The 13846-nt window shown below is 38.8% G+C and overlaps 1 long non-coding RNA gene across 1 annotated transcript; it reads right to left on the reverse strand.

Moving 5' to 3' along the window:
- Window positions 1–297: 297 nt before the first annotated feature.
- LOC144334687 (uncharacterized) lies at window positions 298–10358 on the reverse strand. Its single transcript, XR_013404811.1, has 2 exons — window positions 7044–10358; window positions 298–5499 (listed from the first exon to the last, which is right to left on the reverse strand). It is a non-coding gene; the product is annotated as an uncharacterized LOC144334687 (long non-coding RNA).
- Window positions 10359–13846: the final 3488 nt, after the last annotated feature.

Genomic DNA, 13846 nt, shown 5'->3' on the forward strand with positions numbered 1-13846 from the left:
AGAGACTATAAGACTCCAGTGGTGGCCCATCCTCTGCCACCAGCCTTTGTACTTACCTTATTGCCATCTACAGCCTCCTTACCAAACCCAGCCCTGTATCTCCCCAGGAGGACAGGCAGAAATTATCTCCACTTATTTTTCTAGATAAGCTTCAAAATAATTTGGGCACATCTCCTAAAAGAGGTCCACTGAGATTTTGATTGACATTACTTTAAATAAATATATTATCTTTCCTTTGAAAGGAAACATATCCTAATAACACAGAGTAGTCTCAATCACGAGCATGATATGCCTATATTTCTTGTATTCATTTATTTATAACTCACAGTAAAATTTTATAGTTTTTCATATAGTTTCCATACATATATTGTTAAGCTAATTTCTGGGCTGCTTTATTTTCACAGTTGCTGTTGTGTTTGGGCATCTTTCCATGCCTTTTTCTTTTCTTTTCTTTTCTTCTTTTCAAATTTTATTTTATTTCCCAGGGTACACATTCAGGATGTGTAGGTTTGTTACATAGGTAAACATGTATTATGGTGGTTTGCTGCACAGATCAACCCATGACCTAGGTATTAAGCCCAGATTGCATTAGCTATTATTCCTGGTGCTCTCCCTCCTCCCACCCTCCATCCTCCAAAAGACCCCAGTGTGTTTTGTTCTCCCCTATGTGTCCATGTGTTCTCATCAATCAACTCCCAGTTATAAGTGAGAACACACAGTGTTCGGTTTTCAGTTCCTGTGGTAGTTTGCTGAAGATAATGGCTTCAGTACCATCCGTGTCCCTGCTGAGGACACGATCTCATTCCTTTTTATGGCTGCACAGTATTCTATGGTATATATGTACCACATTTTATCAAGCCTATAATTGGTGGGCATTTGGGTTGATTTCACATCTTCGCTATTGTGAATAGTGCTGCAATGAACATACTTCTGCATGTATCTTTATAATAGAATGATTTCTATTCCTTTGGGTATCTACCCAGTAATGGGGATTGCTGAGTTTAATGGTATTTGGTCAATAGTCTGTGTGTCTATTCCATTGGTCTATGTGTCAAATGGTATTTGACCCAGCAATCCCATTACTGGGTATATACCCAAGGAATATACCTCTAGGTCTTTGAGGAATCACCACACTGTCTTCCACCATGGTTGAACTAATTTATATTCCCACTGACAATATAAAAGCATTCCTTTATCTCCACAACCTCACCAGCATTTGTTTCTTGACTTTTTAATAAGTGCCATTCTGACTGACATGAGATGGCATCTCACTGTGATTTTGATTTGCATTTTTCTAGTGATCAGCGACGTTGAGCTTTTTTTCATGTTTGTTGGCCACATGAATATCTTCTTTTGAGAAGTATCTGTTCATGTCCTCTGCCCACTTTTTAATGGGGTCGTTGGTTTTTTCCTTCTAAATTTGCTTAAGTTCCTTGTAGACTCTGGATATTAGATCTTTGTCAGATGAATAGATTGCAAATTTCTTCCCATTCTGTAGGTGGTCTGTTCACTCTGATGATAGTTTATTTTGCTGTGAGGCTCTTTAATTCTGTCCCATTTGTCAATTTTTGCTTTTGTTGATATTGCTTTTGGCATTTTCATCATGAAATATTTCCCCATTCCTGTGTCCTGAATGGTATTGCCTAGATTTTCTTCTAGGGTTTTTATAGTTTGGGGTTTTACATTTAAGTCTTTAACACATCTTGACCATCTTGAGTTCATTTTTGTATAAGGTGTAAGTAAGGGATCCAGTTTTAATTCTCTACATATGGCTAGACACTTATCACAGCACCATTCACTAAATAGGGAATCCTTTCCCCATTGCCTGCTTTTGTCAGGTTTGTCAAAGATCAGATGGTTGTAGGTGTGCAGTCTTACTTCTGAGTTCTCTATTCTGTTCCATTGGTCTATGTGTCTGTTTGTGTGCCAGTACCATGTCATCTTGGTTACTGTAGCTTTGTAGTATAGTTTGAAGTTGGGTAGCATGATGCACCAAGCTTTGTTCTTTTTGCTTAGAATTGTTGTGGATATGCAGGCTCTTTCTGGGTTCCATAAGAATTTTAAAATAGTTTTGTATAATTATGTGAAGAGTATCAATGATAGTTTAATGGGAATAGCATTGAATCTATAAATTACTTTGAGCAGTATGGCTACTTTCATGATATTGATTCTCCCTATCCATGAGCATGGAACGTTTTTTCCATTTATTTGTGTCCTCTCTGATTTCTTGGAGCAGTAGTTCTCCTTGAAGGGGTCCTTCATTTCCATTGTTAGCTCTTTTCTCAGGTATTTTATTCTCTTTGTAGCAATTGTGAATGGGAGTTCATTCAAGATTGGGCTCTCTCCTTGTCTATTGTTAGTGTATAAGGAATGCTAGAAAATTTTGTACATTGATTTTTGTATTCTGAGACTGCTGAAGTTGCTTATCAGCTTATGAAGCGTTTGGGCTGAGACTATGGGGTTTTCTCAATATAGGATCATGTCATCTGCCAGCAAAGATAATTTGACTTCCTTTCTTCCTATTTGAATACACTTTATTTCTTTCTCTTGCCTAATTGCCTGGCCAAAACTTATAATACTACGTTGAATAGGAGTGGTGAGAGAGGGCATTCTTGTTTTGTGCCAGTTTTCAAGGAGAATGCTTCCAGCTTTTGCCAATTCAGTATGATATTGGCTGTGGGTTTGTCATAGATAGCTTTTATCATTTTGAGGTACGTTTCTTCAATACCTGGTTTATTGAGAGTTTTTAATATGAAATGGTGTTGAATTTTGTCAAAAGCCTTTTCTAAGTGTATTGAGATAATCATGTGGTTTTCGTCTTTCATTCTGTTTATGTGATAAATCACATTTATTAATTTGTGTATGTTTAACCAATCTTGCATTCCAGGGTTGAAACCAACTTGATCATGGCGGATAAACTTTTTGATGTGCTGCTGTATTCAGTTGGTTGCCAGTATTCTCTTGAGGATGTTTGTACTAATGTTCATTAGGGATATTGGCCTGAAGTTTTCATTCTTTGCTGTATCTCTACCAGGTTTTGGTATCAGGATAATGTTGACTTCATAAAATGAGTTAGGGAGGAGTCCCTCCTTTTTAATTGTTTGGACTAGTTTCAGTAAAAATGACATGAGCTCTTCTTTTTACATGTGGTAAAATTCAACTTTGAATCCGTCTGGTCCTGGGCTTTCTGTTGGTGGTGGTGGTGGTGGTGGTAGTGGTTGTGGTAGGCTATATATTTGAGAACTTGCTGCTGGTCTAGTCAGGGGTTCAATTTCTTTCTTGTTCAGTCTTGGAAGGTACATATGTCCAAGAATTTATCCATTTCTTCTAGATTTTCTAGTTTATGTGAATAGAGGTATTTAAAGTATTCTCTAATGGTTGGTTGTATTTCTGTGGTGTCAGTGGTAATATCCCCCTTATCATTTCTGATTGTGTTTATTTGAATCTTTTCTCTTTTCTTCTTTATTAGTCTAGCTATTGGTCTATTTGATTAATTTTTTTCATAAACCACTTTCTGAATCCATTGATTTTTTTTTTTTGAAGGGTTTTTGTGTCTCTGTCTCCTTCAGTTCCACTCTGCTCTTCATTATTTCTTGTCTTCTGCTACCTTTGGCATTTGTTTGCTCTTGGTTCTCTAGTTCTTTTAGTTGTAATGATATGGTGTCAACTTGAGATCTTTCTAGCTTTGTGATGTGGGCATTTACTGCTATAAATTTCCCTCTTACACTACCTTAGCTGTGACCCAGAGATTCTGATACGTTGTGTCTTTGTTCTCATTACTTTCAAAGAAGCTCTTGATTTCTGGCTTAATGATATAGGCATTTACTGCTATAAATTTCCCTCTTACTCTACCTTAGCTGTGACCCGGAGATTCTGGTACGTTGTGTCTTTGTTTTCATTACTTTCAAAGAAACTCTTGATTTCTGGCTTAATTTAATTATTTACCCAAAAGTCATTCATGTGCAGATTGTTCAATTTCCATAAAATTTTATGGTTTTGAGTGAATTTCTTAATCTTGAGTTCTAGTTTGATTGTACTGTGGTCTGGGAAACTGTTTGGTATGGTTTCAGTTCTTTTGCACTTGCTGAGGAGGGTTTTACTTCGATTATGTGATCAATTTTAGAGTAAATAACATGTGGTAATGAGAAGAATGTATATTCGGTTAGTTTTTGCTGGAAAGTTCTGTAGGTATTTATCAGATCCATGTGATCCAGAGCTGAGTTTAAGTCCTGAATATCTTTGTTAATTTTCTGTCTCAGTAATCTAATATTGTTAGTGGGGTGTTAAAGTCTTCTACTATAAATGTGTGAGAGTCTAAGTTTCTTTGAGTGTCTCTACGAACTTGTTTTATGAATCTGGGTGCTTCTGTATTGTATGTATATATATTTAGAATAATTAGCTCTTCTTGTTGAATTGAACCCTTTATCATTATGTATGTCCTTCTTTGTCTTTTTTCTTTGTTGGTTTAAAGTCTGTCTTCCCAGAAACTAGGATTGTGACCCCTGCTTTTTTCTGCTTTCCATTTGCTTGGTAAATTTTCCTCCATCACTTTATTTTGAGTCTATGTGTGTCTTTGCAGATGAGATGAGTCGCTTGAAGACAGCACAGTGATGGGTCTTGACTCTTTATCCAACTTGCCATTCTGTGTCCTTTAATTGGGGCATTTAGCCCATTTACATTTAAAGTTAATATTGTTATATGTGAATTTGATTCCGTTGTCATGATGCTTGCTGGTTATTTTGCAGTCTTCTTTATGTGGTTGCTTCATAGTGTCACTAGTCTTTGTACATCAGTGTGATTTTGTAGTGGTTAGTAATGGTCTTTACTTTGCATATTTTGTGCTTCCTTCAGAAGCTCTTGCAAGGCAGGCCTGGTGGTGATGGATTCCCTCAGGATTTGCTTGTCTGAAAATAATTTTATTTCTCCTTTGCTTATCTGTTGGGAAAAAGGCTGAGTGTAGGGGAAAAAAAGTGAGGCGGGGCAGGCATGTCTGACATAATGTCCTTGGGAATGTGTCTAGACTTGCTGGCTCCTTGCTTCTAGCTCTCCTAGGCTCCTAGATCGATTGTATTCCCATTATCTCAAATAGCAGAACATGTTCCTTATAAATGCTAAACCATCACAGCTGTAAATCATGTGCCTGCCCTTTTCACCCCCACATTCTTACCACCTGTTCCTTTGTTGGTTTACCAGTAAATAGCATGGGCTCCCAGAGCTCAAGACCTTCTCAGCCTCTACGATTGCGATGGCCCCCTGGTCCCACTTTACTTCTCAAACTGTCCTTTTCTCAATGCTTTGACTCTGCCAGACTTCGTTGCCTCCATGACCTGGTGTTGAGTCTGATCACTCCAATATTATCAAACTTAGTTTGGCCAGATATGAAATTCTGGGTTTGAAGTTCTTTTCTTTAAGAATGTTGAGTCTCTTCTGGCTTGTAGGGTTTCCACTGAGAGATCTGCTGTTTGTTTGAAGGCTCCCGTAGGAGGTGTCCGGAGACCCCTGGTCTCACCAAGAGAGGAGGAATGGGATCAGTAACTCACTTAAGGAAGCAGTCCATTTGCCCCTTGGCAGAGCAAGTATGCTGTGCTGACCACCTGGCCTCTCCAGAGCCAGCAGTCTGGAAAAAATAAGTTGGCTGAACCACAGAGACAGCTGGCTGCCCCTCCCACCAGGGACTCCATCCCAAGGAGAGATCAGAGTTCAGTTCATATAATCCTGGCTGGAGTTGCTGAAATTTGGCAACGAGTGAGGAGGGATGGATGTAGGTCCCACTTAAAGAAGCAGACTGGGGCCATGCACGGTGCCTCACACCTGTAATACCAGCACTTTGGGAGGCTGAGGTGGGCAGATCACAAGGTCAGGAGTTCGAGACCAGTCTGGCTAACACAGTGACACTCTATCTCTACTAAAAATACAAAAATTGGACAGGCACAGTGGCTCATGCCTGTAATCCCAGCACTTTCAGAGGCTGAGGCAGGCAGATCACCTGAGGTCAGGAGTTCAAGGCCAGCCTGGCCAATATGATGAAACCCTGTCTCCACTAAAAATACGAAAATTAGCCAGGTGTGGTGGTGCACACCTGTAATCCCAGCTAGTCAGGAGGCTGAGGCAGAAGAATCACTTGAACCCGGGAGGCAGAGTTTGCAGTAAGCTAAGATCGGGCCACTGCACTCCAGCCTGGGTGACAGAGCCAGACTCCATCAAGAAAAAAAAAAAAATTAGCTGGGCGTGGTGGCGGGCACCTTTAATCCCAGCCACTCCGGAGGTTGAGGCAGGAGAATCGTTTGAACCCAGGAGGCTGAGATTGCAGTGAGCCGAGTTCAGGCCATTGAACTCTAGCCTGGGTGACAGGGTGAGACTCCGTCTCAAAAAAAAAAAAGTCGGGCTCAGTGGCTCATGCCAGTAATCCTAGCACTTTGAGAGGCGGACGCGGGCAGATCACAAGGTCAGGAGATCGAGACATCCTGGCTAACACGGTGAAACCTTGTCTCTACTAAAAAATATTTAAAAATTAGCCAGGTGTGGTGGTGGTCGCCTGTAGTCCCAGCTACTTGGGAGGCTGAGGCAGGAGAATGACATGAACCTGGGAGGTGGAGGTTGCAGTGAGCCGAGATCACGCCTCTGCAATCCAGCCTGGGCGACAGAATGAGTCTCAACAACAACAACAAAATAAAAATAAAAATAAAAAATAAGCCAGAAGCAGCAGACTGGCCATGATCAGGAACAACAGCTGTACTGTATTGTGGGCAATTTCTTCTGGTCCCAGTGCCAGCAGGCTGGAGCATCAGACTGGAACCACAGATATGGCGGCTGCCCCCCCCCCCCAAAAAAAACTCCTCGGTCTCAGGCCCTTTCCAGCCTACTGCTGCTGGCCAGTTGGAATTCCAAGCCAGTGGTTCTTAACTTGTGAGGTGACATGGGAATGGGGCCTGCAGAACAATGTTACTGTGCTCACTGGATTCAGCCCCCTTCATAGTGGATGCACAGGATTCCTTGCTGGAATTCCTAGGGCTAGAGTATGCAAAACTCCTGAGTTTCCCTACCTGCCATAGTGAGTGAGCAGCCACTCTGCTGGGACTCCGCACAACTCTGTGCTTCATCCCCAAGGCTCTCATGTGAGAATCTGGATACCTCAGTTGAAGGTGCAGAATTTCCTTGCCATTTTGTGAGAGCTGCAGACCACAACTGCTTCTGATTGGGCATCTTGGTCCTTCCCCGCCTTTTTATCTTCTAACTGTTGGGATAGAAGAATGAAATCAATTTGCAAATGTTTATTTTTTAGTCATTCTATTCAACTAATTCTAAGAATTTTTTATTTGAATAATTTGGGCATAATATCACATTGTCAACAACTGAAATTGTATCTTCTGTTTTCATCCTCTAGGTGTCCCTCTCTCTGAGTTCTGTTTCTTTTCGCGTTCAGCAGAGTGAATTATTCTTCAAATATACCATTGTTAAGGAAGATAACTTAGGATGCAATAGACTACCTAAAAAACAAAATCATGAAAGTGATTTTCTCATCTCAATCTGGGATGCTGCCCATGCCATAAAGTTCTCAATGCTTGTATCAGGGATGGACAAAAAGAGAAACAATCATTGTCAATACTTTATGAGCCAAGAGAAAGAAGAAAAAATTGAAGTATAAATTTAAACAAAATGGAAGAAGAGAATTGATAAATAATAAAAATTGATTCAAATAATTTAAGAAATAATTTAAGGAGCACTAGTTTACTTCACTAGAGTCTTAGTATCACTGGGTCTCCTTTATAAAGCCTAAGAATCATGAAGCAAAAGATACTTGTAAAGAGATATTTTCCATCTACCAACAGAATATTTTCTGTAGTTTGTGAACCCTATAGACCCTAAAATAAACTGATATTAAATAATATTTATATTAGGTTGGTACAAACATAATTGAGATTTTGCCATTGATAATAATAGTAATTTCTGAATTTAGGTGTCAATGCTATATTTGAGATGAAACATAAAAGTGATTGGCCACTATCCACATATTTTTTTAAAAGATTAATGGGTTTCTTAAGCTCAAGCAATTTAGTCACAGAGTACCTGGCCATTCTTAATGAGAGTCAGAGCTATTCCCCACCTGCCTGATAAAAGAAGGAACCCAATGAACATTTCTTCAGTTGTATCTGAAGAGACCGACTGCAAGAACTGCCTTTCCTCTCTCGCCTGGGTGAAAAGGGGTTGCCACAGTTTTCTTAGAGATACAGAGACTATGGAAACAATTCCACCTTCACATCTCTGCTACCAGCATGCACCTCACCCTGACTAGAGTGTGAGCAAATGTAATTTGTAACTTGTCTGTATTAAGCCTTTACTCAGTGAAGAATAATACTCCCTTAACAATATTGAAATTCTAAGCTTCCCATCAAGAAGATTGGGGGCTGGGAGGTTTCATTTCTATGTCTGAAAAGTCCTGGAACTCTGAAGCCAATGTAATAAATTGAATGTCCTTCTAGGTTGATAACACCCCGGATCTTGTCAAAAAGAAACACAAATCCTTTCTGGAACTTAGGGCATTCTTATCATCATCCCTTTAGTAGTAAAAAAAAATTATGATCAGCCAAATATGAGGAATTAGAATTTGTCAAAAATGAGCAAAGGATGTGAGAAAGTAAATAAATAGAATTTCAATTATAAATAGATAATAATACATATATAATCTAAATACCAGGTTATAATGAAACAAAGAAAGAATTGGTAAACTATGAGCAAGGTCTGAATAAATTATACTTACTAATTCACAGAGAGAAAAAGCATTGGGAATGATATATTTAAAGACAAGGGGGATAGATTGAAAAAAGTCTAGTAATTGTACAATTACAGTTCCAAAAAGATAAAATAGAGAATGAGATTGTATTAGTCATCTACTGCCACGTAACAAATTATCCCAAAATTTAGCTGCTTGAAACAACAAGCATAAGTTGCTTCTCATGGTTTCAGAGTGTGAGAAATCTATAAGCAGCTTACCTGAGTAGTTTTAATGCAGGCTCTCACGTGAGGTTGTCATGCTGTCAGCCAATGCTGCAGTTATCAAGAACTTGACTAGTTCAATTCACCAGGATCATATACAAATTCTAAATATGTATATACATATCAACATAGCCTCATAATATATACAGCAAAAAAATTAACAAAGCTACCAGGAAAAGTTGATAAAATTCACCATCAATAAGCGGAATTTTAACATGCTTTCTACAAGATGAGTAGATAAAGCAAACCAAAATTATGATAGGAATAAAGAATATGTGAGCAGCTTAATTAATAATTCATCTAATGGGCACAAATCAAACCCTGCATTTCTAATGATAAGAGAATATACATTCTTTTCCAGCATAAATGAAACCTTTATAAAAATTGGTCACACATCAGTCCATAAAAAAACTCTCAGTAAATTTCAGTACGTGTCATTCAGACCATGTTGTATGTCCTTAGTGCCATAATATCTGAAATCAGTAAAAATAATTATTACAAGAAAATAGATTTGGGGAAAATCATAAACCAACTTTATTAAATAATTAACAGATCAAACAAAAAGTCCTAATGAAAGTTAGAATATACCTAGGACTGGACTACAACACTTACAAGAGCAAGGGCCATGTCTGTTTCTTTAATAAATATACACTCTAGCACTTAGCTGGGATTTCATGGATAGTTGCCAAATAAATATATGAATAGATTTAAAACATTATTAAAAATATTTTATGTAAATTTTTAAATACCATAAAAAGTTGAAGTAACTATTTTTATGAATTATGTTTGTAATTAGAAAAAAGAAAAAACATTAGTTATAAAATAAAAGTAGGAAGTAATCAGTCTTCACCAGCATAACCTAGACACATATGAATGCTGTTGTCTCACTCCACTCCACACCTAAAACAAATGGGGACCAGAGAGAATAACTGTCTTTCTCAGGATCTGATGACAATGTCCCATGTCTACATAATGTGTCTTCCAGACCTACATGATTCCTGCTTTCACACATCGTGATCTCTCCCTGCACACACCTGGCAAGGGGGTGAAGAGTTCTGAAGAACTTGACATGAGAGTAATAACCACAGCCATTTACAGGAGTGGCTTGCTATGTGAGCCTAATTAAATTACAACAAAATCATGTATGTTACTAGGAAATTCTCAGCTGAACACAAATATAAATTGTATTTATTCACAAAATGATATTACCTTGGTGTACTTATTCTTCATAATTTCTACCATTTTTATATACTCCCAGGGAAACATTGGCACAAATATTCCTGAACTGCCTATGTGAGTGATCCAAAGAGGAAATAGGATACCAGAGCTCGATAATAAGTATTTATTCTAATTGAGGATTATTAAAATCCTAGGCACTGGGTTGACTAGCATGTTTTTTCAAATTTCTTTCTATAGATTTGTTTTTTCACTGTGAGATGTGAAAAGAGATCTTCCAAGCTCAGATCCAAAACTGTCTACCATGCTTCCCTGCCCAAGTGCCTCTCTGAACATGCTGTTGGAATTCAGAAAGACTGTTTATGAGTCCATTTTTTTACAGAAAAGAAATTTTCTAAGAAGCAGGTAGGGGGGTGGGTGCAGTCGTTTGAGATTCTCAGCTCTCAGCATGTTAGAAAAGTTCTTTGGGGATAAAATATTATAATGGATTTCTTAATTTAAACATCTTTGGATTTTTAAAATAAACCCTATTTTGTTATTATTGGATTAATACAGTGCTAAATTAAAACTGTAGAGCCTTGGGAAGGGAAGAAAAACTCTTTTAGAATTGGAAAAGAGATTTCATTTTCAAATTTCCATATTAATTTTAAAATATATCCTTTCATCATGAGTTCCTAAAGACTACATACATGCAAACAATATATAATTTTTAGAACTTTACTTTGAGAATTTTTAGTGCTCACCAATTAACTACGTCTAAAAGTCCTCATCTTTGTTATTTAAAAGGCTAACGTTTTCTCACTACAAACTGAAGAGAGGTAGCATTTGCTATCAGACTTTACCTCATTATTCTAACACCCTAATTTCCCCCAAATAAAACCTGTTTAATCCACTTTAGTTCAAATGAGGATACAGCATACTGAGAAAAAAGAACTAAATGATTATCTTCATAAAAGAGTAAGCCTATATTATATGACTATTGTACCAAGATAGATTACAAAAAGTTATATCAAGATCTGATTTTACTACATTTTAACTAAGTTTAGAGAAAAAAAAATATGCTTCTGGGAGCCGGAGAAATTTTCCAGTCTTACAGATTAATCAACTTATTCATTCATTTATCCATTTCCATTCTTGTTTATTTTATTTTTAATTTTTATGGGTACACAGTAAGTGTATATATTTATGGGACACGAGATGTTTGATACAGGCATACGATGCATAATAATCACATCATGGAAGATGGGGTATTCATCCCTTCAAGCATTTTTGCTTTGTGTTACAAACAATTCAACTATGCTCATTTAGTTATTTTTAAATGTAGCATTAAATTATTATTGACTATAGTCACCCTGTTGTGCTATCAAATACTAGGTCTTATTCATTTATTCTAACTATTTCTTGGTACCAGTTAACCACCCCCACTTCTCCCTCAACCCACCACTACCTTTCCCATCCTCTGGTAATGATCTGTCTACTCTCTCACTCTCTATCTCCATGAGTTCAATCGTTTTGATTTGTAGATCCCACAAGTAAGTGGAAATGGGATGTTTGTCTTTCTGTACCTGGCTTATTTCATTTAACATAATGACATCCAAGTACATCCAGGTGGTTGCAAATGACTAAATCTTATTCTTTTTATGGCTGAATAGTATTTCATTGTGTATAGTACATTTTCTTTACCATTCATCTGTTGAAGGACATGCAGTTTGCTTCCAAATCATAGCTGTTGTAAACAGAGCTGCAACAACTAATTTCCTTTCTTTGGGGTATATACCCAGCAGTAGGATGGTTGGCTCCTATGGTAGCTCTATTTTTAGTTTTTCTGACAAACCTCCAAACTGTTCTCCATCGTGCTTGTATCAACGTATTAATTTACATTACCACCAACAGTGTACGAGGGTTCCCTTTTGTTTGTGGCTGAGTCGACACTCAAACCACAAGACAGTCCTTCTCACTCTTCCCTCCCCTTTCCAAAACAGAGGAGCCTCACCCAGTGGATATCACTACCTCAGACCCTCGGGGACTACTACTAGACTACCTCTGATGTTCCCTTAAGGCTTAAAGGCTCTTCAGTCAGCTTGTAGTGAATATTGCCTGGCTAGGACTCACCCTTCGGGGAGTGAGCTCCCCTCTGGCAATGGGAAGTACCAGAAATGTCATCCAAAAGCCAAGTTCTGGAACTGGGGACCCTAAGAGCCCACTTGGTACTCTATTCCACTATGGCTGAGCTGATACTTACAGTGAAAAGCAAAGTTTCCTTCACTTTTCGGTTCACTTTTCTCAAGTAGGAGTCTCATCCTAATCAACTACCACAACTGGAAATATGCCGAGTCTCTCCTAAGTCCAGCAAGTCTCAGTATCTCACCTAAGGCCTTTGATGTAGTGAGATACAATATCCCTGTTGGTTATTCACAGCTCAGGGTCCCTTCAGGTAGCAAGTGATGAATTCTTCCAGGACTGAGCCCTTCTCTTCAAGGCAATGAATTCCCTTCTGGCCTAGTGTGTGTGCAGAAATGTCCAAGAGCTAGGGCCTGAAATAGGGTCTCACAACTCTAAGTGGTGCTCTATCCTGCGGTGGCTGTGCTGGTATCCAAGATGCAAGACAAAGTCTTCTCCACTATTCCATCTCCTCTCCTCAAGCAGAAGGAAGGGGTCTCTTTTAGAGCCAGGATTTGTGCAGCCTGGGGTTCGGGGATGGGTGATGCCAGCACTCGCTTAGCTGCCCCAGCTGGTGTCGCAGTAGGTCGCATGCAATCACAGTCTACTGTCTCTTGGTCCAATTCAGCCTATGACTCACCTTGGTGTTGCAGTCCTTGAGGCCTAAACTACCTTTCAAATTTATTTGAAGCCCCAAAGCACTTTTGCCCACAGTGGTGAGGCTTGTAGGAACTTAAGTTCCAACCACTGGGATCAGCAATTCCCCTCTGGCTCGGGCTGGTTTAAATGCTCCCTTTGCGGGAGGGTGCCAGCTGAGTTTGGTCCGGCTCTGCTTTCAGCTATAACAAGGGCAGCACTGAGTTCAATGCCTCACAGTTGCTGGCTCTCCCTCTCCCCAGGGTGCAGAAAAGCTCTCTGCACCACATTGCCACTACCAAGGGATGGGGGAGGGATGGCACAGGCAATTCAAGACAGTTTTTTCTGCTTCTTCAGTGCCTCTTTCAGCGATATGAATTTAAAACCAGGTACTATGAGTGCTCACCTGGTTTTTAGTTTTCATGAAAGTGCTTTGTTGTGTGTAGATATTTGTTAAATTTGTGTCCTTACCAAGGTAGGTTGGGGGATGATCAGCGGGGCCTTCTATTTCTTCACCTTGCTCCAACCTCCTTTCATTCTTTTATTAAAAGTATTAAGTGCTCAGTGGGTAAGATGTAAGCATTAATCTAGGCACTATAGAAACAGTTATAAAAATATAAAGTACTTCCCACACTACTACCACTCCATCTCATGGAGTTTACATTCTAATAAAGGAGAAAGATAAGTAGATAGACAAATTAATGTGTTAGTACAGTTCCGTTTTATGAAGAAAATAACAGCACGGCTAGAGAGTGAGTGAGGCGATACTATAGAAAATGTGGCCAGCTGTGGTCTTTCTAAGAAGGCAAGATTTTAACAAAGACTTGAAAGACATAAAGGAATAAGCCACAGGATATCTCAGAGAAGGGTGTTCTAGCTA

This window comes from Macaca mulatta, chromosome 15 (assembly GCF_049350105.2).
Source record: "Macaca mulatta isolate MMU2019108-1 chromosome 15, T2T-MMU8v2.0, whole genome shotgun sequence".
Classification (NCBI taxonomy): Eukaryota; Metazoa; Chordata; class Mammalia; order Primates; family Cercopithecidae; genus Macaca; species Macaca mulatta.